Source organism: Anomalospiza imberbis, chromosome 11, assembly GCF_031753505.1.
Source record: "Anomalospiza imberbis isolate Cuckoo-Finch-1a 21T00152 chromosome 11, ASM3175350v1, whole genome shotgun sequence".
Lineage (NCBI taxonomy): Eukaryota > Metazoa > Chordata > Aves > Passeriformes > Viduidae > Anomalospiza > Anomalospiza imberbis.
In genome coordinates, this window is record NC_089691.1 from 20,195,871 (window position 1) to 20,218,702 (window position 22,832).

At 41.6% G+C, this 22,832-nt stretch overlaps 1 long non-coding RNA gene across 2 annotated transcripts; it reads right to left on the bottom strand.

Moving 5' to 3' along the window:
* Positions 1–5,471: 5,471 nt before the first annotated feature.
* LOC137480404 (uncharacterized) lies at positions 5,472–9,578 on the bottom strand. Of its 2 annotated transcripts, XR_011002885.1 has the most exons (4): positions 9,378–9,578; positions 6,097–6,200; positions 5,900–5,977; positions 5,472–5,774 (listed from the first exon to the last, which is right to left on the bottom strand). It is a non-coding gene; the product is annotated as an uncharacterized lncRNA (long non-coding RNA). The 2 variants fall into 2 exon arrangements; XR_011002884.1 differs by having other exon boundaries at positions 5,472–5,977.
* Between the last annotated feature and the right edge of the window lie 13,254 nt (positions 9,579–22,832).

Consider the following 22,832-nt stretch of genomic DNA (forward strand, 5'->3'; position numbering starts at 1 on the left):
ATTACTAGAGTTAAAATATTGCTATCTCATTAGGGCAGGGGCAATGTGAGCTAGTCTAGAATAAATAATTTTAAAATATTTCATTATCAGCATTTCCCTTAATGTTTTTTCTAAAAATTAGATAATTTGAAACTATTTTTCAACAAATTTATTCTGGAGGCTTAACCACTTTTTTTTCTCCCATTTCTACCATTGAAATACAGCCTGACAGGTTATGTTTTATTCTACTGGGCTTAAAGATAACTGGGGTTGGCTTCTGAAATCAGCCAGGCTTGGGTTCACTCCTGGGTTCAAAGATTGACACTCATCCTCCATGTGCCACAGGGACGTGGGACAGAGCTCTGTTTCCTCCTGGCATGTCTGTGACAATAAACTTACTTCTTTGATGATGAAAATCCCCTTTAAAATAAAAGACAACTGAGGCAAACAAAAATAACTCCATGCTGAAAGCAGCAGCAGAAGATGTGCAGCAGCTGTTTGCTACTGAGTCAAACCAGCCTGAAAAAAACCCAATTTTTATGTCCACATGTAGCTCTTTTTAATTATCCTATTACTTTAATCACACCTGCTGGCTGACATCCCACTCTGTGCATCCAAGCCTTGCCAGACAGGAAAGTTGACTGGGGAGAATAAAATCTGATTTTTGAGTGCTTTTACCCATTGTTCCTGTGATACTGAGGCTCTGTTGAGCTGGTGCTGAGGAGAAAAAAAAAAGGAAAATATTTCTTTACTCTTTTTGATGGGAGCTTGATGGACTTAAAAGTGATAGGTCCAAAATCTAGAGACCCTTAAACCTATTTCTTACTGAAGCAACAAGAGAGAGATGGGACAATTAAGCAGCTCAGTTGGTTTGGGTTGTTTGGTTGTTGTTGTTGTGTTGTTGGGGTTATGGGGTTCTTTTTCCTTTTTTCTTTTTTTTTTTTTTTTTTTTGCTCTAATGCAGCAAATTCTCTCTTAAACCTATTCCATTTTCTCTAAATCCCCAACAGATCATTCAGGCTTTAGGGACTTGACTCAGGGCAAGCTACTTCCATTCTATCTTCATCATCTGCTGAGTGGGAATAAGGAAAATTTTCAGGGATTTTTGCTTTCTTGAGAGGAGCTCGAAGCAGTGATGTACTTTAGCACTGCCATAACTTGCTTTAAAAGTCATGAACAATCTGCTAAAATTAACCATTTTTAATGTATTAAAATCAGCAGTGACAGAGCTTAGGACAACAGACACAGAAAGTCCTTTATTGCCACAGGTCCTCAAAAAACCCATTTTACAAAAATTTTTATCAGGTTGGTGTTTAAACTCATGGAAAACTGAGTTTGTTTTAATTGGTTATTTCTGTTTGGGGACAATCAATATATTCTTCAGTGGAAGTTTCTGGTGCTTTCAAAGCTCTGACTGGAGTGAACCAGAAAAGGAACCAGGAAAACCCCAAATATTTGTAAAGTGCAAGTGCACCAGTCGGGAATGTCCTCACCAACAAAACCAGAGCCGAAATTTGCCTCTGGAAAATAGTCCTTGGATGACACTCAGATTTGAGGAGGTAGTTGGGATGCTCAGCTAGAACCAGTGCTCAGTTTAATGTTGTGGTATTATATTCTGTATTCCTTACATTCATTATTTCTGCTCCAAACATCAACGGTATTTCACCAAATGTGAATAAAAGAAGGGAAAATCTTCATATGAAGCCAGAGAACCTAATTAAGGCAGATCATCAGGGAAGGGGTGGGGAAAGAAGAGTAAATAATTGGGATGTTTTATTCAGAGTGCCACTGTAGTCATTTGGCTTAAATTTGTGGATGTCAAAAAGTTATTTTTTTCCTTAGCAGTGAACCATCTAGTTTGGCTGATTTTTCACTGTAGGGTCTCACTAAGATTGGGGTGGTCAGGAGAAAACTCTTTCATTGTAAACTACAAAAGATTTCACCCTTTAAACAAGAGAGTGATAGAGACCAGAATGGACTGAAATGGTAAAGGAAATGAAGGGATTCCTGTGAATTGCATGAATATATGGATGGATTTTACTTTTCCTATAAAAATAAGGTTGTAAAGCAGTTAATGGCTCCTCAGCTAATGTGCACAGGTCTTACCTGCACTTTGTTAAACAGCCTTGATTATTTCAAACTTGCCTGGATGTTTAAAAAGGAACGGCTTCACAATATATAGAATTTATATTGGAATATACAGAAGGCTAAATATTACAAACAGCTTGAAATGCTGCTAGATTCTTGCTGGTGCAATAACAACTCCAATCTATAACTGGAATATTTCTATACAGGGATACCCCTGTGGGATACTTGGGAACGTGTTTTTTGGAAATATTCTGGAAACAACACTGGAAGTGTTTTCAGTAAGCAGTGCAAAATCACTTCATCCTTTTCCCCTATTCCTGTGAAATTATCCCTGATACACCACTGAATCTGGAATTTTAAGGGTAGGATTTTGGCTCTATTTTAAGGTCTTGGCGCAGAATGGAAAGCAAACTGAAACACAAATGGGAGCATTTCTTCCATGGTGCTGACATTGGTGTTTTCCATTATTTCATTAATTCAGAAGAGCCTCAGTTTCTCCACACACTCCAGTTTTAGTGTCTATTTCCTGATCAGGGCTCTTTATTTCTCTGCCCTTGCCCAGCAGCAGAAAGGAGCCAATGGTTCTCTGCAGTGAGTGGGACAACACAAATGAAGCAAAAGCTCCTCAATTTTTTTGGCTGTGCCACCTGCAGGAAGTCTGGATTTCTGAGCCAGAGCAGTGTTACAGACACACCTGAGCTGAATCTCCAGGGAATCCCAATAGGCTTAGTCCCATCCTGTCTGAATATTTAATAATTCCATGAAATTAGCATAGATTTCCGAACTGAGCGAAGGGAATTAAAAATTGCATCCAAAAATTGCAGAGCAAATTAGCTGATCCTCTGAATATCCAGGCATAATTAGAAGCCAATAACAGCTGGAAAACAAATGTCAGCCTCAGCTGGAGGTGTCAGGAGGAAGTCATCAGCCAGCACTCCTTTTCCTACCCCCAAGCCAAACAGCAGATGAGATTATCCCTAAAATAAACAGGGTCCAGCTGCTGCCCTGAAATTCAGTAAAGAGGGAAGGTGAAAACTGGTGTGGAAGAGGCTCAGACTCAGGAGCTTTTGGGAAGTTTTTTGGGACCGAGGGCCTTGCCTGGCTGTCTTAGGTTGCAAAATGTGGCAGGGGGTGTGTATTCTATTGCCATCTGTCAGAGCTGGGGCAGTTCTCTGCTGTTGACTGGGCACTTTTCTTTATCTCTTCCACAACCCATCCTCCCTCCAGGAGATCTCTTCTGTTCATGGGCCAGTAAGTGTCCCTGCATGGCTGATAAAATTCCATCATCCCACGGGGAGAGGCTCCGCCCAGGGGAGGAGCCAAGCATTCCTACCTGGATACAATCTGAGGTCTGGAGCACCACAGCAGCCTTTGCCCGCTGCATTCCCAGAGGAGCAGCTTTCTTCCCCACTGCATTCCCAGAGGAAACCCAGGCCCATCTCCAGCAGCCCTGGAGCTTCAGAGGAAAACTCCAGCCTTGTGCAGGATCCCTGCTCCAGCAGAAGCACAGCTGGCACTGCAGGAGGGCTGAGCCACCATGGGATGGGACTGCTGCCACCACCCTGACCCACAGGCTGCCAGGGCCTGCTCTGACTCTGCCAGTGTTTTTTTTCTTTTGTACTCTTGAATTTGTATTTTTAATTTCCCTAATAAAGAGCTTTTATTCCTGCTCCCATATATTTGACTGAGAGCCCTTTAATTTCAAAATTATAATAATTTGGAGGGAGAGGGTTTACATTTTCCATTCCAAGGGAGGCTCCTGCCTTCCTTAGCAGACACCTGGTTTTTCAAACCAAGACAGTGGCTCTGTTCCCTCCTCCTTCCAGCAAGGAAATTTTGGTAAAAGCACCATTCTGGGATTCTTTCTTCCATGGATATTTCAACTCCACGCTGTGAGGGAAAGGAAGGAGCAAACTTTCTGCAGGTCACCTCAAGGGATTCATGCTTTGGGACCTGAGGCTTCTCCACATCCATTAAGGAAGAGGTTCCACCTGGAAAATCTGACAAATATTTACAGGTTTCTTTTGATTTACTTAGTTAAGTGTCTGTATAGCATTTTGGTTTATATAAACTCTGGCTTAAGCTTTTAGATCTATATTTTAGTGCAATTATTGGTGTTTTGTGATTCAATAACCAAAAACTGGAACCTGTTCAAGTGCCCCTTGTCTTTTCAGGAATGATAAACAGAAACTGTACTATTCCTACAATTTTTACTCTTTCTGTTCTTGCAAAGCTCAAATTCCACATGAAATGCTTCAAATTGAGGCAGATAATGGGAGGCTGAGTTTACATCTAATTTCTCATAAAACCCTGATTGATTCTGATTGATCTCCATTTAACTTGTCAGGAGTTTTTGCAGCTGGGTAATTGCAAAAGTTTTTGCACCATCTTGTATCTGAAAAAAAAATCCACCCCTTTTATTTATTGAATGCTTAGTTATATTTAGAGGGCTTTGATTTTCAAACAAAAATTTCATATGTGCTTTCAGGTTTGGAAATCCATTTTTTCCCCCTGTTTTCCTGAATGTGGAGCTCTGAATTTTTTCCCCAGTGATGTATGAGCTTCATGGGGGCACAGTAAGGACAAATCAATGAGCCAGGTGTGCACAGTGAATCATCAGGAGCTTAAAACTGCCTCAAGATATATTAACTTGGGGTGAGTTATGCATGAAAATCTCCATTCTCCTAAATATCCGTCAGCATGATTTCTGGATAATGGAAAATTACCAGTTCTGTAATCCTTATTTCATATAATAGAGCTGGGGCCAAATTTATGAAGTCTTGTTGGGTTTTAATGCAATCCTTTGTGCCAAAACTGGGGAGAAGCTTAGAAAAATATTGACTGAAAGAAGGCTTGGTCTCCATGTTCCAGAAACCAAAAACACAACTGGCACTTTGCTGCAGCACTGAGGGAAGTAGACAAAAAAAAAATAGCCATATTACACAACTCCTGATTCCTGCATGTAGCTCAGGAAAACCTCATAGAAACCCATTTATATGTGCAAGTTAATCAAATAAATTATATTTATTTGGTGTAAGCTTACTCTTACTTTCAGAAGACAACAATTTTTTGCTCAGCAATTTTCATAAAATAATGAAATCCCAAAATAGTTTGAGTTGGGAGGGACCTTAAAACCCATCCAGTGCCACCCCTGCCATGGCAGGGACACCTTCCACTGTCCCAGGCTGCTCCAAGCCCCAATGTCCAGCCTGGCCTTGGACATTTCCAGGGATTCAGGGGCAGCCTCAGCTTCTCTGGGCACCAGGGAATTCTTCACAGAGAACAATTCCCTTCCAATATCAAACCTAAATCTCCAAATCTTCCAATGAACACAGCTTTTCCACTCCTCCCTGAAATATATTTTGCACTTGTCTTCCTCTGCTTTGTACTCAGGATGAAATAATTCTTTTTCTTTAAAATGCTGTGAGGTTTTTCCTTGAAGGATCATCCTTCATTATCCTCAGAGCCCAGAGCATTCCTGACAGCTCCTCAGGGAGCAGCTCTGCCCTGGGACAGGGAGGTTCCACAATCTCCATTTCACTTCAGGAGTTCAGATCTGACTGCAGCTTTATTTTTTTTCCTGTCCTTGAAGTAAAAGATAGCACCATGTGCTCTGTCTGCAAAACTCCTACCTTAGGAACTCTGAGTTCTGAAAATCAGGATGAAAAGGGTTAAATTCAGTAGCCACCTAAAGGTTAAATCCAAGCCTATGTAAAAGAAGTGCAAGAGAAATCCCTTGTCTTAAATCCATTTAAAGTCATCCAAATGTGGCTGTAGCAGGACTTAATGCACTCAGCTGATAAATCTCCAGAATAAAAGGGAATTTCACCACCTGTAGGAACCTGCATTTCTCAGCTGTTACATATCACCGTGAGGGGAATTTTGTGGAAATCCTGAACAGCAGCAGCACCTGAGGGAAAGAACCAACTGAATGAATGAGCCTCCCCCATCAGCCAAGGAAAAGGAAAGGTCCTGCAAGGTAACTCTGAGTCCACCACTAAACCTTGTCCCCAGGTGCCACATCCACACCTTCTTTGACACTTCCAGGGATTGAGATTCCACCATTTCCTGGTCAGTTTGTTCCAATTCCTGACCGCTCTTTCAGTGAGGGAATTTCTCCTAGCCACTATGTCCTGTTCATGGGGAATGGATGCAAAGAGGAGATGTGTTGATGTCTGACTGTGATTCCCACATCTCTCAGATCTCAGGGATGTGGTGGTTGGTCCTGGCTGTCCTTGGAAGAGCTCCAGCTCTACTAGGAAGCTTCCTTGGAGCATAACAGGTGAATGGATAAATTCTTTTGATTTCAGTACACCTACATTGCAAATGTAACCAACTTTTCCAACACCACAACTCCTGCCTTGAAGCTTCAAAGGAGGAAAAAAGCTGATTTAAGCTGCATGAAACAACAAAATTCACAGTGTTCATCATGACAGCAGAGAATTTGAACTTTTCTTTAAAACCCAGGAAAGTTAACATTTTTTCCCTAGCTGAAGTTGGGTAAAACCCCTGATTTTTATGAAGACACTCATTATAGCTGCATATATTAAATTATAATTCCAGGGGAAGTATGGATGATGTAAGTGAAACCCAAAAGAAATCCTACATAGGGCGAAAAAGAACAACTGAAGTTTTTCTTAAAAATCAGCTTTTGTGTTTGTAATGTGATAAAAGAACCTGCTGGTGGCAAAAGTTTCTTTTTAAAATATTCAGATTCTAAAATAATATTTTAAAGGCAAGAAGGAAGACTCAATGTGAAAGTCGTACCAGCTCTTTGGAAACCAAACATCACCCGTGAAATTGAGCAGATAATTTATAAATTTAGAGAAGGAGTTTTACATGAAAATGGTATTTTTAGCTGGAGTTTGGCATTAAAATGTTATGTTAAATTCTCAAAGTCCTTAAAATATGGAGAGTGCAAGAAAATATTAATCTGTTTACTTTATTTTTTCAAATATATGAGTCACAGTCATATATTTTTGTCTTTTGTGCTCATAATTTTGAGTAGCTTTAAGGATTTGTGACTAATACAGGGCATGACTGTCATTCTTTTTTTCTCCTCAGTGTTAAATATGTGTTTACATTTTTAAAGCCTGTTTTCAAAATTTGTTCTACATTTTCCCTGAGTGCTGCTCTGAGTATCTTTTTTCTGCAGTTGCTCAGTGTTTTGTTTAAAGTCGCCTAATAAAGAGCATGGAGTCAAGGTTCTCACACTGTAGGAATATTAGACTTCAAACAAATATCTTTATCACCTTTCTGCAGTCTGTGTTCAACTAAATGGATGAATATTTGACTCAGTGTTAAATTAAAAAAATATTTGTAAAAGTGTTTATAATGTATTCCCTTTCCTTTCCCAAGTGCCGTGAAAAACAATTCAGGTTTCAAGAGAGCCAGGAATGAGAGTTTGAAGAATATTATGCAAATATGAGCATAACTATGAATCTTCCTCAATATTTGCAGTCCTTCTGCTTGTGATTTTAGCCATCGAGGGAAGAAATACAGCTTGGCTACAGCCTTGGCTGCCTTCATAATTTTAAATCCTGCTAGGGTAGAGGCAGTGATCCAACAATAAAACCTGCCCCCTCCTCTCCCTTTTCCTCTGTGAATTATTAATAATCATTGTCATTTTTTATGATTCAGCTTCTCCTTAAAATAAGGGTGGTTCTCACTGCAGATCTGCTCCATCTCCTGCTCCATCACCTGGGGGAGACCCTTGCTCAGGGCACTGGCAACAGTTGGGTAAAAACCATTTTATCAAGATACTCATTCTAGTTGCATATATTAAATAATAATTTCAGGGAAAGTATGGCTGATGTAGGTGAAACCCAAAAGAAATCCTACACAAGGTGAAAAAGAAAAACAGCACTGGTGCCTGGCACACCCTGAGTGCTGTGGAAACCCAAAATCTCCTTTTCTAAAATCCTAATCCTAATCCAGAGCTCCCGTGGTCAGGAATAGCCTGTGAGTTGCCAAAGCAATGTAGGTATTTTAATGTGCATAAACCCCACAGCTGTTGGGTTGTGCTACTCAGGTTTATATTGAGAGGTAAATTTGCCTCGTCTATGCTCTGATTTTAGACATAGGTTGTTTGCCAAATTGCTATAAACATAAACAGAAAACTTTGACAAGATAATAGATCAGCAAATTGGATTAACTTTCCCACCTTTCTCAGGGTATGAGCCTGTGCAACCCTTACAGCTTTTGTCAAAACCTTTCTGAGATTTCTCTTATTAAAGGAGCCTGGGGGCAGTTCCCAATGGCTCTGAAAGGTAGTGAATCAGGAATGTGCATTTAAAACTGGCACTTTCCCTCAATTGCTCCCCCTCCAAAACTCAGCATGCTGAAAAACGCCACGGAATAGAATCATGGGATATCCTGAGCTGGTAGGGATCCCCAAGGATCTTCAATTCCAGCTCCTGGCCCTGCACAGGACACCCCAACAATCCCACCCTGTGCTTCAGAGTTGCTTTTTTTCCTTTTAAAATGCAGGTGGTAAGTCCTCACATACCCTCAGCAGAAGCTCTGGCCTTATTTCCCATAAATGAGGCTCATCATTCAGATGGTATCTGTGGTCTAGAGCAATTCTTCATTGCCTTCTTCACCTGGCACGTTGGTTTCTGGCCTACTTGATATTCTGCTACCTCTTGACATCACAAAGAATATCTCATAACCTTATTTCTGTGGCCTTGAAAATCAGACCTTGTCCCCCAGAATATCTGGAGTTCTTAAGCCACTGCAATCTGTGAGGGGAAGCAGAGGGGCAGAGACTGATCTGTTGTCCCTGGTGCCAAGGACAGGACCAAGGGAGTGGCTGGAGCTCTGCCAGGGGAGGTTTAGGATGGATTTTTAGGAAAAGTTCTTCCCCCAGAGGGTGCTGGCACTGCCCAGGCTCCCCGGGGAATGGGCACGGCCCCGAGGCTGCCAGAGCATTGGACAACACTCTTGGGGACAGGGTGGGATGGTTGGGGTGTCTGGGCAGGGACAGGAGCTGGATTGATGATCCTTGTGGGTCCTTTCCAGCTCAGGTTATTCCATGATTCAAACCACCAAAAGCTCAGGTTATGCCATGATTCAAACCACCATGGCATCATCTCTGAAATGCATTATTAACTTGAGATGGAGAGGAGTTCTGTGACAACAGAGAATGGGAAGGAGAAATTCGCACCAATTCCCCTTGAAGGCCCAGCCCACACTGTGGTGGCATCCTGAATCTGTCACTTCTGGGCAGCCGGTGGCAGGGGCTCTGAACAGCCACCAGAAACACTTCCAGCACTTTAATCTGAAATTAGCTTTATTTTCTGCACACCCACCTCGGCTGGGAACGCTGTGGTACCACAGGGGAAGTACCTGTGAGGAGGAAGGAGAGGTGTTATGAAAGGCCTTGACAGAACTTCACATCCAAAGCAATAATTACTTCATTTTATTCATGTGTGGAAATGATTTACCAGCAGGTCTTCAATAAGAAAAGCTCCTGCCTTTAGTGCACACAGTCCTGTGTGCTTGCAAACAGAATGCTGCTTGCCTCATGAGCTCACAATGCAAGGAGAACCTGTTACAAATTCAGTCAATGATCCAGCAGGAAATTAAACCTTTTAAAAATGGATGAACCAATGGACCAAGTGTAATGGAAGAAAATGCACAAAATGGGAAGAGTGAGTCATTAACTTGATTTAAATATGAATTTTTTTCTTTCTTTGGCGGTATGGCACCAAGGTCTGACATGATTTCCTCTTTCAAGAATGCAGCAAGATGGGAAAAGAATTGGAATTAAACACTGTAAAGATACATTTTTTTTCTTTTAATTAGAAAAAAAACTCAGTGTCATACCAGGCAGGAGAAAAATACTAGAAACTATTTAATCCTGTGAATCTCAGTTTAATATAAAGTCACCCTTTTCTATGACCCTGAGGAGGAATGGACTTGTTCTTTTTCTATAATATTTAATTACATGCAAGGACAGGATAGACAGAAGAAAGGACTTTTACTCTGAATCTGAAGAATTCAGAGTGAGCCAAAAATGCCAATTATTGCACAATTCCGACTCCCAGACCACAGCACTGGGATTTGATTTAAAGAACCTGGCTGTCAGCGTGATTTCAGGATGATGGTGCTCTCACTACAAATAACATCCCACTGTTGAAAGTAAAAAATATTTGTTATTTGCAGATGAGGCCCTTCCCACGTGCACATCAAGTCATGAAAATTTCAGAGGTAGTGGTTTGGTTTCAAGGGTTTTGGGTTTTTTGTTGAGTTGCTTTTAAGTTTTCCTTTCCTTTTGTGATTTACACTCAATTTTCTCTGCCCATATGAATATCACCTTTGGGAGGTTTTTAGCTCCTCCATCAAAAGTTTTGTCTAATTTCCTTTTTAGAGAGGTAGGAGTGCAATGAAGGAACTAAAGCATCATCAGTGTGCTTTTTGAGGGGAGTGGTCCTGGAAAACAACTATTTCCTTGCTCAGGATCTATAAGAGGGAGGGGGTTGAAAATGGCAAAATAAAATAATAAACTGAGCCACAATGGTCAGTGCAAGTTCCACCAGTGGGAGAAAAACTCCTTTTGGGGATGTTCTCGATGTATGATTTGTGATATCCTCTTTGGCACTTATTTAGGTGATAGATTGTGGAAAATACTTTAGTTTTATTGGAGCTCTTCACATTTTGTCACACAGACTAATAAAAGCATGGTTGGAATAATTAGAAAATCACCCTTTAAGGGGAGCTTTTTAGCCACACCTTTGGCTCTAAAGCTGAGGAATTCACTGATAAAGAGCAGAGTGACTAGGGGCACCAGAGTAAATCAAGGAATAGGAGTCCTTGGTAGTTCCTTGGAAGTTTAATTGAAGGTCATGTCCTGCTTAGAGCTGTTCCTGATGCCCTGTGCAGGCTGCCCTAGAGCAGAGGCTGGGCAGAGTCACAGAATAAAGCAGGGATTGATCAAAAGGATCTCCTCCATGGATCCACCTCAGGCAGCACCAGAGCCCAGCCAGGGCTGCACCCAAGATGAACCCAAATGGTCCCAAAATGCACGAGCGCTCCCGGGGGCTCTCACTGTGATCAGCTCTGCTCCATGTGCACACTGGAGTTCATTGTCCCATTCCAGCTTTAGCCCATGCAGTCCCATCCTGCTTGTTTTTCTCTCTCCAGCCCACGCTGTTTGTGCTCCTGGGCCTGAGGTTTGGATCATTTGTCCTTGGTCCCCAGCTGGAGCAGGAATTGTTTTGTCTCCCTGCTCTGTGCAGAGAGCTCACCATCCCCTGATGTGAAGCTTAGAACTGGACACTAAAGCAGCACAGAATGTGAAAAATAGAAAAGCTCAAACCTGAGGCATCATTCCACCCCAGGCCATGTGAGGAGCAGGCACACACTCAGGTCTGTTTGGAGCTGCTGCTGTTGCCAATGGGATTATTCTGCAAATGAGGCACAGCCCTGCATTTCCCAAGTCATAAACACAGCGATGCAGACAAATCCTATTAACAAATAACAGGATTTGTGCTTGCACTATATCTCCTACTCACCACCTTCAAAATTTACCCCGTGCTGGCTGAACTGTTGTTCTGCATGAAATCAAGTAAATTAAAACCCATTAAAAAACCCAGCTAAAAACCCCCATTGGATTGCACTGAAGTGTGAATAATGATTCAACATCATCAGCTGTGGTTGCCATAAGAAACAAGATTTCATAATCTATAAAGTGTAGAAGAGACAGAAATGCCACAAGCAACATTAATCTACTAAAATGATAACCAAACTGGGATCTTATTTTCATGCTGGGATAGTTTTTGTTTGTTTTTTTTTTTTTTCCCAGCTCCTATGGTTTCTCAACAAATCAACAAAAGCAGCTGTAAACTTAAACAGTTTTCAGAAACCTGAAAGCTCAATCTGCTTCACTGTATTATCCACCCTTTGTTAATAGTCATAAACGACTTGTTACTGTTGGAGAAAACCAAGAACTACAAATAAAGGACTTTTATCTGAGTCATAAGTCACTTCATATCACAGTCTGCTGTTCCACAGTCAAAAATACCATACAGAAGATGAAATTTGCTCTGAATATTTGCAGTGTTTAATATTTTAGAAGTCCTAGAATATCACTTTGGGAGAGCTGTGTATAAATTAGCATGAACACAGAAAAAGTTTATTTTAGTAATAAAAGGTAGAGAAAGCAAGTAGAGTAGCTCTGCTCCTAAGGACTTACTTGCAGAATTTTAAGCTGAAATCTCTGTTTTCCACACCTTATTTCTTATTTGTGTCATGAGGATAAATCACCACAGCCCAAGGAGGGCAGTGGGTGATCCAGGCATGAAGACAAGGCTCTATGTGACATGTTGTCAAGAGGAAAACCAGGCTGATGAACGCTGGAAGATGCAAACTTTGAAATGCAATAAAAGTTGTCAGGAAGGAAGCAAAACTCAGGGTGTTTTGTGCAGGCTTTGACAGCCGTGGCTTTCAGGAAATTCTCGTGTTTGGATCTGCTGGGAGCAGAGCAGAGTAACCAGGGATGTGATGAACTGCCCAGCAGATCCCCTTGGAAGTGTTTGGATAGGGAGAAAGATGATTCTGGAGTAAAGGATAACCCACCGAGCTCTCTTTTCTACATTTAATAAACACCTCTGGAGAGGAAGTGGGCTTTGGAAGGGTTATTTTTATCTTTGAATACAAATGGGTTTCATGATGTTTTCCATCCTTCCAATGGCATTGGACATTTGATGTTGGCTTCCAGCAATTCTTGGGATAAAACACAACTGTCCAAATTTTCCTTTCATTGTAAAAATGAAAAAAATATGTTGAATTAGATAAGAATACTCTTGTCTGCATGTACTAATAAACTTAGGACACTGAATGTCTCAAACACTCATTATTGAGGCTTCAGGTAAATAAACACAGAGACACATCATCAAATGCAGGAACAAACTGAGACTGAAGAAGTTAGGAACAGAACTTAATTTCATTTCCTTTCTTTATTTCCATTGCTTTCATACTTGATTTCTTTTTCCTTGCACAATGGCATGTTCACACACACAGTCCCAATATGAAGTGTGGCTTTGCACTGCACACCAGTGCAAAAAGTGGATTTAAAGTCAAGCACGGCGTGGCAGGTGAGCCCATTCTGCTGTGTACTCAGATTTTATTATTACCTGACTGTTATTTAAGCCTGCAAAGCAGTTGGTTAATGTTACATGGATTCATGGAAGGTGTTCCTCAGTGTTATTTCTGTCAGATCCTGGGTGAAACCTCTCCTTGTGGAATGCTTGCAGGACTTAAATAACTCCTGTTTGTGTCAGCTACTCAAATGTTAATACCTGGCTCTGTTCTGCTAACACCTGCACATCAGTTTGTGATGAGTAGGAGCCTACCAAAATCATAACACTGTCCTGAATTTCCAGAGCTGGACCAATATATTTAAATGTTTTATTTGGATAGCTTACATCTTCCTGCTTCAGTTTTCCTTTTTGCCTTCTTTACCTTCCTCCCTTAATTCTTCAGCTCCCTTCCTCTTCATGTTCAATTAGACTAAAAAATATTTAGGGATGAGAAGTGCCCTCATCTGACTGTAAATTCCGTAGAGTGGGCTTGGTAGAGCAAGATAAATAACATAAATTATGGTAAGGATACATTTAGGGGCTTGATTTTTAATGGTGTTATTTTAAAGACACCTGTGCTGGTTAGTTTGCAAGATAAATAACATAATCAGATCTATCAAGGAAGTAATTTTTATATGAAATGTGAACCTGGGAAGTTTGTGCAGGCTGACAATATTGAAAAACTAATGGGTTTTCATTTGCTAAAGGTTCTGTTGATTATTTTATGTTCTTGAGTGTCCAGTTGTAATAATATGAATCCTCCTACAGTTCTTCTGTGGGTCTACTCAACAGCAAATCATGCTTCTACTCAGGAACTTGGAGAATCTAATTTATGTATGTTCATTAGATGTTTGTCAAAAAATTCAAACTTTATTCACGAAGCTTAGCTTTTGCCCATGATTACTTTAGATGAACAGGCTTTCATTATGTTGTAAGAAATAAATCCTTTTAAAGACTTGAAACCAGTGCTCCTCAGACCCAAAATTATTAATTCTCCTACTTAAGGAAGTAGAGCTTTCCTTAAGCTGGTGTGAATGGCACAGATAAATGATTAACATTGCCTTTTGCATAATTGCACGGCCAGGTGAAATGCTTACATATATATTTCACTGATATAAAAGGTGTATGAATCCATACATTGCATTTTAAAGGTAAAAACAAATGAGAGCTGCAGCAGGCTGGCACAGAATGAATTCTGCTTTGCATTTTGGAAGGGCTGTAAATCACTGGAGCTCTGCAGTCAGAGTTTATGATTTCCATCAAAGAGCACGAGGGACATATTTCACTGTAGTCTATCCATTATTCTGCACATACTTGAAAAGAGAAACTCAAACAAAGCTCTCATTAGGAAACATTGACAGAGGAGCAGCAGAGAATTCATTTACTGGTACATGGTGATACAGCAAAGGAGGATGCCAGCGCCATATATCAGAGTGCCGTGGGGATGGAGGGCTGGGGAGGAGATGTGCATCTAGACAGGGATTTTTGTACAGCTCTTCCAAGGTTTCTGTTTGTTCTGATTTCTGGCAGCTTGCAAGCAAATGAAAATTTATAGCAGAGGTGTCAGGGAGCTGGGAGGGCTGGCTGCTCCTGCAGGAACAGGCACTGTGGCAGGACGGCAGCCCCGTGGCCCATAAAGGAAATTCCTGGGGTGACCAAAGGTCAAAAATCAAAGTGATGGGGCAGCTCAGCAAGGATTTGAGTCAAGAACAGGCCCAGTGATGAGAACCAGGATCAGCCACATCCCCTGGTCACCAGGCAGGGACAAAGGGAAGGTCCAGCTGGGACAGCAGAGCCCAGGGCTGGGGACAGAATCAACAACAGGACCAGGAACAGGTGGGTGCCCAGGTGGGGCTCAGGGCAAGGCTGAGCACTCACACCTGAAATGGGGCTGGGCAGGAGCCAGGGGAGGCTGCCCAGGGCACTTAAACCCTTTTAGGGCTCTACAGCCCCAATAAAGTAAATTTAAATCTCTTGAAGGACTGCTGCGTATCCAAAAGCCACCCTTCTTGAGTAGGAGTGGTGAGTGTTTTCATGGATTCACACCCAAAGGGGTCACTGTGTTTTACAAATGTTTTCTTGACTTATCTGCACCTATTTCATGTCTTCCCTGTCTCCCAGGGGTTAAGGTTGATGCTGCTCTTGGGGTTAAACTCCTGCAGGGGTAACAGTGTGGAAAGCACTGGCAGCATCTAATGGTTTGGCCAGAATAAATAGAGAACATGCAAGAAAAATATTTTCTCAGCTGGGCTTCTGAGGGTTTGGATGCTAGTGTGGTTTTGGGGATTTTATTTTGTAGGTTTGAGAAAATTCGGAAAATGCAGCAAACATCTGTGATGCATAATTTCTGTGGGAATTATTTTTTTAAGTATATCTTGCGGAATATTTATTCTAGTTTTGCAGGTGTCAATCAAAATATATGCAGCCTGAATAATATTTGAACTTTAATTTACACTAAATGAAAGTAATTTTGCTGCTCTTTTGACACTGAGGTTTTTGTGTCTTATTATGATGATGTGCTGTCTTCATTTGGCTTCTTTATATTAATGATCCTTTTTTGGTTATTGTTGGTGCCATACCCTGATACCTCCACTCATGGAGATGATAATAATTGGAAAATTGAGGTTGTGTAAGGATTTGTGGAAATAAATGCATGACTTTGATACAGCAGCATGGACTGAGCCACTTTGCTTGTCTTTATGGGAAATAAATTAATTTTTCCCTGTTTTGGAATGATGAGTGAATTGGGGAAGAAGCTGGGATAGAAACAGATACTCAGAGGCCAAATGTGTTAAGTTTTGTTATTCAGTCTTGCTGTAGCCCAATTTTAATTGCTGCTATGAATCCAGATCTGCTTTAGGAACAGATCTGAAAGCTTTTTCATCCATGTGCTGAAAGGAATGTGCACATATAAACCACTCCAAAGGGTTTTATCTGCATCAGCTGCAACTGTTGCATTTCAGATCTGTTTTATATAAAACTTGTTTTCTGACCTTTTTTTTTTTTTTTTTTTTTGCCCCAGCCAAGCCGTGGCTCTGTTGGGGTGAAATGATTAGTCCTGTGTCAGAGGTTGTGGATCAAGGTCTCTCCAGGGCAGCCCTGTGCTGCCAGTGGCCATTTCCAAAGGGGATTGGGAATATCAGTTGGCTTTAATTGTGTCCACTGTGAGTGTGATGCTTTTTTTAAAGTGAAAGGTCAAGAGAAGCTGAACTCATTTAATATGGGCTGAAGTAAAACACTGACTTTGCACAAGGGCATGGAGCAAGAGGACAAAGGAGGGTAGAGTTAAACTGGATTTTGGGAAGAAATTCTTTGCTCATGGGGTAGTGAGGCACTTGAGTTTCCCAGAAGAGCTGGGGCTGCCCCTGGATCCCTGGAAATGTCCAAGGCCAGTTTGGATGGGCTTGGAGCACCCTGGGACAGCGCAAAATGTCCCTGCCATGGCACTGGATGAGCTTTAGGGTGCCTTCCAACCCAGACCATTCTGGGATTCCATGACAAATTCCAGGAATCTGGAAAATGTTTCTTTGTCTGGCAAAAGCACCAGGAGTTCATGAAGCCAAAAGCTCATGGCACTTGTGACTTAGGCTAAGGTTTTTCTGATCAAAGTTTTCTTGATGTAGGATCAGAGAATGGTTTTGCTGCCACATCCGTGGGTGTGATGATGTCATTTGTCAGGATTTATGCCATGGGAAATTCAGCCACTAAGTTAACTTGGTGTGAGATGGAAAGGAGCAAAAGATGTGTGGGAGCCTCTGGCTGGTTCAGGAAGAGGACCTGGGTTGGGAGTGTTGATCCTGGGAATATTCTTGGTAATTTGTATTATACACAATACATGTTGTCTGAGGGCTACAGACTTAAAAGTTTATTGTCCACCCAATGTGGTATCACTGGTGTAAGTATTTTTCTGATAAAGAGATGCACAATTCCTCATCCTCTTCATTCCTCATCATACAGGGACATAAATATGAAGATCCTAATTCTTTTAAACAAATGAAATAGAATTTACGACTTTACATACTTTGAGAACACCTTTGTGTTCAAATTGCCTAGTATTGAAAAAGGAGTTAAAACTTATACTACATGAGGACCTCAATCTTCAGGTTTAACATCCTTGTAGCTAGTGAGAAAATCTATTTTGACAAGAAATTCTCTCTCCCAACTGCTGTGGACTGAGGAAATGAGCTCAAAGTGCCACTTAGGACACTCCTGGCTGGTTTCTGCCTCCTGAGTGACAGCAGAGGTGAGGGTGAGGGGCTGGAAGGGAGAAGGAGTTATGCTCACAGTGATTTATGAATTTCAAATAATTGATGTTTCCAACCAGTGTTCAGCTCTTCATCAGTGAGAAGCACAGCTTGTTTATCATGCTCTTAAATGGATGGAAGGAAACATGTGCATATTAATGTGGGGAAAAAAAAAGGCACTTTATAAATGGCTGAGTGAAAATTTTCCAAGAGATTTTAATGAGGATAGATAATACCATGGAAGAGTTTAACCAAATTTGTTTTTCAATCATATCAGAAGGGACACTTAGTCTCCACACACTTGTTCTTCTGAGGGGCAGTTGTGTTAAAGAGAAATCTCCGAATCTGCCGGATGGGGATGAAAGGCAGCTCTGGCTGCTTTCTCAGCTGCTTGGCCGAGGATAATGGCATTTCTGGCCTAGGAAATATTTCCATTTACATGCAATACTGACAGCTGAATGAGTTTCTCTTTACTAGCTCCAAACCAGAGCTTTAGTTTAATCTCAGGTCAGGCTGCCAAGTGACCTTTAGATCATGTCAGCATTTGAGCTGTTTTGCACTGTCTGTGAATAAAATCTTTGGTATCTTTGTGGATTTAAGAAGTTATTGACCTGTGGTTCAGGCATATTTGCAGCATTTAAATAATGAGGTTATTTATTGGTTGAAGCCAAGGAAGTTCTTTTGGAACTGACTTGGAAGCGTGGCCCAAGTCGGCCAGGTCTCCTGACAGTGACTGCCCTGAGAGATGCTCAGGCTCCCTCTGTGTTCCAGGTGTCACAGTGAGGCAATGCCCTGATTTTTGTGTGGTTTTCCTAATAATAATAGTAAGGAAACTGCCTGGCAGGCTGCTGGTGTCTTCTTCACATCCCAGCCTGCCAACTATATTTAATTTTTGCTGCAAATATTGGTCTCTGGGGCATAAGAATTATGTTGAGTTGAGGTTTGGGTGCACAAAGTTTCTTGACGTTTAAACTGACCCCAAATTCCAGCCCTCTTTGTGGACCCTACAGTTAGAGAAGTGGTCAGTGAGGAGGAGATCAATGCTTAGTGTGGTTTAATTGTACACTGGGATGCTGAAACTTGGGGAATCTAAAGGAGTTGCTATCCGAGAGGAGGGAGCAGGGTGGAAACACCAGGCTTCTCCCTAATGGATATTAAAGTAGTTGGGGCCTGAAGCTCTCAGCTCCAGCGTTTAATAGATGAGCAGTAGCTGCTGCTGTCATGCTCTATAGTGGAGCAGCACTATTACTATTTTATTACCTTTGATTAGCTGAAATTGGATCTTATAGCCAGCAACCCCCCTATAAATGCATTTACCAGCAGCTGTATTTCTGCCCAGCCCTGGCACCACGAGGAGCTGCTGCATTAGAGAGCCCCCATCCATCACACTTTAGATTTGAAGCAATATCCTCTCCCTAAATTAACGTCATCACCTCCTAACAGCTGTGGCCACCAGCTCAGGGATGCTTGATGAGCTTGTCAGTGTTTCCAATATAAATTCTGCCTTTAATAGATTTATTTGTAAGTTAGGCCTACTTAGCTATAAAAATCTGCTCTGGGTTGGAATTTGGCATGGAGGGCTCTCCCTGCATGATTTTCTTCTCAGTCCTTCTGTGCTTGATTGAAAACTTTTTGCCAAATCCAGTCAAGCAGAATAAACTTCTGGAAATAGTAATTAAGGGCCTTGATGGCTGTGTGGCTGTGGTTTTGGCCAAATGGCTTCTTCTGGGGGGAGCAGGCAGAATGTTTATTGTTGATGTGATCTTCTCTCTCCAAGGGGTGATTCAATATTATCCTGCCCTAAATGGTTCATTGAGAAATGTAGGCCTCCCCTCTCCCTCCAGAATATCAGCTCTGTTCCCTCCCCTAAGAATGACAGAAATTGGAACAAGAAAATTTCGTGTGGATGTAACAAAAATGTAGGCCTATGTGTTTATTTTTAGTTTAATGTACAAAATCTTTGAGTTTAAAAACACTTCAGAAAGAAATAATTCCTTTTTTTTTTTTTTGATAGAGTGAATAATTTCAGCTTCTGTTCTTGGGTGATGCTGGACTTGGAAAACTCAACCTGTAAATATGCAGTTTGATTTAGCTGGAAGAGAATTTTTGCTAAAAATACAGTTTCTCTGGAAAAATAAATATCTGGTTTTAGTCTTTAGTTGACAATCACCTGTTAACAGAGAACTTGTCCAACGATGTCCTGAAATGAGAGTTGGTAACAGCCACGAACTCAACATGGATTTGTCAGCAGAAATTTAAATATGAGCATGTGATGACCAGATGTTGCCATTCTTATAGCAAGATAAGCCATTTTAGCGATCTTTGCATTTGAAAAGCAGGTGATTCATCAGGTTTGGGGGTTTTTGTGCATTTTCATCTTGGTGAAATAAGTTTTCAGACAGAATTCATGTAACTGCATGGAGAAGGTCCAACTCAAGTGTGGTCCATGCTTTTTCGTCCTCTTTCCTGATTTGTGTCTCCACTCTGCAGGTTATTGTGTGCCAGGAGCTATCCAGCTTTCCATGGAAATGGGGAAAACTGCCAAGGCAGCTCAGCTTAGCATCTCCTTCCCATTTATCTACCTATTGTAATCTGTAATTAGCTGCAATTTCCTCAAATGCTCCTGGCACAAACATTTTCAGGTCTACTTTTTAACTCAGGTGTACTTTAAATTCCATCTCATTAAAACATCATGAGAAGCAGCACCCTGACACCCTTCCCATGTCGCTGTGTGGTTGCAGCTGCTGTTTATTCACTCACCCAAGTTCTCCTGCAAGCACAGCTATGTGTGAGTGGCCTGGAGGGATGAGAAATATCTGAGTTTGACCTCTGAGATGTGCCTGATAAGGGTTTGGAGCAGTGCGAATCCAGCCTCCCTTCTGCTCCTTGGAGCTGCCTTTAATGTCTTCAAAACATGTCAGCAGTGGAAGGAGGCATAATTCAAATAGTCCTGGAATACGAGGGGAAAATGAAAAATGGGGAGCTCTGCACAGAGCAGTAACACCATGTGCTATCAGCTCTCTTGAAGCCTTGTAAACCTGTCAGAAACATTCTTGCTAATAGTCCATAATACCTTGTTGTAGAAGTAGTAATCAGTGATTTCTGAACCAAACAGGCAATTCAGAAATGAGTCATTGCTCGCATTGATTTTTATTTTTTTTTATGTGGTCGGCTGCAGTGTCAGGCAGTAACAGCAGCAGCAGCAGCGTGTTCCCGTGTTCCCATCCCATTGTCACGGACACAATTCAGGTCTCAGACAATGAGGCACGGCTTTGCCCCATTGCTGTGCAAATTCCCTTCACACGTGTGTTGATAGTGCAGCAACACGTTTTGACTCGGGTCTGAAAGCAAGGCTGCTGTCAGAAAGCTGTAACGGAGCCATTTAGGGCTGGAACTAATAATTTGTTAGGAATTGCTTACTGAAACCCGTTCTTAAAAATTTCCATTAAGAACAGACTTTGCGTCTGAGGAAACCTGTATTTTCTGTAAACATGACAGCATTCAATACAGATGGGCAGGAACATTATGGGATGTGTGTGCAGCTGGAGATAAGGAATGTTTGCAGGTGTTAGGGATGTCTTCTCTTGACTTTGGAGTGGCATTGGCTGGAAAAGCCCACCAGGGTCACCGAGTCCAAGCTGTCCCCAGCCTGGAGCACTGAGTGCCACCTCCAGGGATGGGCACTCCAAACCACCCTGGGTAGCCCCTGCCAAGGCCTTCCCATGAAGAAATTCCTGCTGATGTCCAACATGAGGCTCCCCTGGCACAGCTTGAGGCTGCTCCCTCTTGTCCTGTCCCTGTTCCCAGGGAGAAGAGCCCCTGACCTTGCTCCACTCTCCTGTCAGGAGTTGTGCAGAGTCACCAGATCCCCCCTGAGCCTCCTTTTCTCCAGGCTGAGCCCTTTCCCAGCTGCCTCAGTCCCTTCCCAGCTCTGTTCCCTTCTCTGGACCCGCTCCAGCCCCTCGATGTCATTTCCCATCTCTGGAAAGCTCCAGCCACCTCTCATCCATCATTTCTCAGGGCTTCCTTCTTTCCCTGTCAAAGAAGAAATTTGAAATTTTACAGCCCCCGACTCTGAGCACTGACAGAGTTGTGATTGTGAGCTCTATTCCAGGGCTAACATTTCATGACTTTTGTGCCTAAAAGGGAGCAATCCAAATCAGGAATGAGCCCTTTGGGCCCTGAGCCTGGCAGGGGCTGAGGCCATGGGTTATTCCGTGCCACGTTCACTCTCAGTGCTGTAGGGACAAGAGCAAGGTTAGGAATTCTACTAGTTTGATTTTCTAACACCATTTCTCTCTCTGGCAGGAGAGGTTAAACTCAGGACACAAACATTTTCTTTTGAAGGCTTGACAATGGTTCATAAGCATTTTGTGGTCTCCACCAGCATTTCTACTGAGAAAATCCAGTTGGGGTCAATATTTGCCGAGCTGAGAGTGGACCAGATATCAAAGATGGGCTGTGAAGTGTTTGCAGTCCAAAACCAAACGGGAAACTCCCAGGCCTAACATTATAATGATAAAGAAAAACAATCCTCCAGATGCTTGCCAGGAGAAAAGTGAAACAAACAAACAAAAAAATGTTATTAATTTTTTCTTTGCCCTGAATAAAATGATTATGGAAATAGATAATAATTGCAAAATATAATCATTGAGTTTGAAAGCATCTGTCATGTGGACCTGTACCGAAAAAGGTATCATGAGGCTGCTTAATGAGAAAAAAATATTGTTAATTTTCTTTGCTTAGGATTAGTTTCTGGGGGAATAAATAACATCTGAAATTCCATTTTGAATAACAGTACTCTCTCTGTCCTGTCTTTTGTGACTGTAAAAATGCACTTTCTCAGTATAACAAAGGAGTTGTTTCTTTATTTCCAGTCTGACACTGAACTGGAAACTACAAAAAAGTGGTAGAAGATGAAATAATTTTCTTATTCAAGAGCCAGTGGATATTTATTTGGTATCCTGGAGGTGATTAACACTTGGAGAGGGAGACCAAACAAAAAAAAAGACATGCAACTAAAAATAATAAAAAGGAAAGAGTAGATATTAAGTCAGAAAATTTCTTCCCTTGAGGTACTCCATGAAATTCCCATTATCTTAACCCTAGTTTCTTTAATATAAATTTTCAGAAGGCTTGATCTTTCTGTATACAGAGGAATTATCTTTTATTAATGCAGCCTGTTAAGCTGTGTGTATTGAGTTGTTCATACTGGTGATAGCTCCTAAACATTCAAAACCATTTCTGGAACAGCTTTTCCATGAAATCCACGCCCTGTACATAATACATGATGGTGTGCTGGGGACTGGGGTTTTTAACTGGGTTTTGGTTTGGATCAGCTGGGTTCTGGCGCTTCAAGGCACCATTTGCTAACAGAACTCTGCTGCTGGGTTCTTCTGATTCCCCTTGCTGCTGCAGCCACTGGAAGAAAGTAAGGTTG